Genomic DNA, 1559 nt, shown 5'->3' with positions numbered 1-1559 from the left:
TACCAACGGATAGCGCCTTCGTCGCAAGGGTCGCCGGCAGGCAAATAATAGCCCGCTGGGTACCACCAAAGCCTGGGCGCAAACTCTTAATGGCGTCCACATCGAGTGTAATCCCCATTTGCTCGCTGAAGGCCTTCCTCACGTCCTCCGAGGTAGCCATCTCATCCAAGTCGAGCATCTCTAGCCTCGTCTGCTGGGTGAGTGCTCGCGCCTCCGCCTTGCCTCCTAGGACAGTGCCTATGTCCTCGCGAAGCAGCTGCGCGGTCTCCTTCGAGGCGTCTTTGAGCTCCAATAGAAGAGCACCTTTGGCTGTTCGCTTCACTCTGCTCACACTCTCGCCGACCTTCTTCATCTTCTCGCTCTGGTTGCGGGTGACGAGGTTAAGGATCTCCGCGTAAGTCAATTCCCCTTTTGGCTCGATGATAATAACATCCGGACGGGGCCTTGGCTTCCGGGCGTGCGCTCTGCTCTTCACCTTCTCCCATTCACCTTCGGTAGGTGCAGCTGATTCGGTCTTCCTTGCCGGTTGTTCGCGGGACTGCAACGTGGGATGGCCACTCATGTTGTTTCTCCTCTTCGGCGAGCTCCTCGTCGGCTTGTCCAGCTTCCTTTTCGGCGCATCGCGTTGAGGGGAGCACTGCGTCTCCTGATCACGCCGCTCCACCCTCTCCTTCCTCTGAAACTTTGCGTCGAAGCTGTGAAGCGCGGACTTTTGCATCCTTACCACGTTCTGCGCCAACTCTTTCATCTCCTTGTTGAGATATCGGGCGTCCCTCAGCATCTTCGCCAATTCCGTCGACTTTTCTACCAGCGAAGCCAGGATCGACCGCAGATCTCCGTCGGCCTTTGGTCCTGTACCGCTTTTGTCTGTGGAAGCACTGCTGAAGTCAAAGGGATTGACAGGGACTTCTGCTGGTGCAGACACAGTCAGTGCTGGCAGCACTCTAAGGGGCGCCTTAAGTGGAGTTCCGGTACCAAGGCTTAGCTGGGCCGGCTTCTCAACTGCCTGCTCCCTGGGCCAAATGCCTCGGGGCGTCTGCCACTGTGGTGGGGAACGCTGCAGGCTAGTTCTCCTCTCAAAGACCCGCTTTTCCTCCCCCTCCATTCTTCCTGTTTGTAACTGCCAAATACGATTTTGAAATTAGAAATTTAAAATTTAAAATTTAAAATTTGAAATTTGGGGCCCGCGCGATTTTCCGCTTGGCGCTCGACTTTCAAACTGGTTGGCCCTATCTGGCAACCCTATGACTCTCCTACGCTGTCCGGCAACTCCGTCATTGAAGCACCTCTGCTCGATCAGCTGATCCGTGAATATAAATCGAGGCAAGTGAAGCGATTTGAGTGAGAGTTGTTTTTATTTTCCTACCACCAACACGATGGATAGAGAAATGCGCCAAAACCAACGATCACCCCCCCCTGGCCTATCTGCACGTCTGCGTTTGCCCCTGCAACCAACTGGGAAGTCTCCGCCGCCAGCCACCATGCGCAGTGAGTACGGGACGCTGAAAGCCTGACTTGAGCCGTCTTCTGTTTTGATTCCAGGCGTGATACGGATTTTG

Source organism: Drosophila miranda (assembly GCF_003369915.1).
Source record: "Drosophila miranda strain MSH22 chromosome Y unlocalized genomic scaffold, D.miranda_PacBio2.1 Contig_Y3_pilon, whole genome shotgun sequence".
In the NCBI taxonomy this organism is placed as follows: domain Eukaryota; kingdom Metazoa; phylum Arthropoda; class Insecta; order Diptera; family Drosophilidae; genus Drosophila; species Drosophila miranda.
The sequence above is the reverse complement of the archived record's forward strand: the minus strand, read 5'-3'. Positions refer to the sequence as shown.